Source organism: Pyxicephalus adspersus, chromosome 5 (genome assembly GCF_032062135.1).
Source record: "Pyxicephalus adspersus chromosome 5, UCB_Pads_2.0, whole genome shotgun sequence".
Classification (NCBI taxonomy): Eukaryota; Metazoa; Chordata; class Amphibia; order Anura; family Pyxicephalidae; genus Pyxicephalus; species Pyxicephalus adspersus.
Window position 1 is genome coordinate 3,913,166 of NC_092862.1, and position 653 is coordinate 3,913,818.

General features: G+C 42.9%; 1 non-coding gene across 1 annotated transcript; it reads right to left on the reverse strand.

Moving 5' to 3' along the window:
• Positions 1-223: 223 nt before the first annotated feature.
• Positions 224-295, reverse strand: TRNAP-AGG (transfer RNA proline (anticodon AGG)). The gene has a single exon. It is a non-coding gene; the product is annotated as a tRNA-Pro (tRNA).
• Positions 296-653: the final 358 nt, after the last annotated feature.

Sequence of the window (653 nt, forward strand, 5' to 3'; positions counted from 1 at the left end):
GCATTGTGTATTGTGTATTGATAGTATAGTGTATATACTGCTAGGTCTATTCGTTGTATTTATTTTGTGGTCCGCTAAGTATCCCAGTGTTGTATTGTGGTGGCAGAGAAGAGCTGACTTCCCAGGTTTGCATTGAGGTGTGATAAGTTGAGGAAAGTTTGTATATTGCATTTCTAGTGAGCAGTATGTGAATGTTCCTGTGATTGTGAACCTTGTAAAAGGTGGGCTCGTCCGGGATTTGAACCCGGGACCTCTCGCACCCTAAGCGAGAATCATACCCCTAGACCAACGAGCCAGATGTGGAGCACAGGCAGATGTTTGTATATTGCCACATCAGCAGCAGCAGCCTCCTACTTCTATCATTACAGAGTCAGTACACTGAGCAGAGGGGATTACACACTGAGTTGTGTGCTGATGGGGTACAAATGGAAAATGATCCTTGCAATGAGAACATTCATTGCAGCAGAGAACTAGCAGTGCGCAGGTATGCATGTTCCAAACATTTTTCAAAAAGTCAAAAGAAGTTATTGTCAGGTTACACATACAGAGACTGCTAAAGTTTTTCTGCATTCTCTACAAACAAAATATCTGATCATTAAAGGTTTAATTGTAATGGAAGACCAAGTGAACGGGGTGGTGCTTGAGACGGAGCG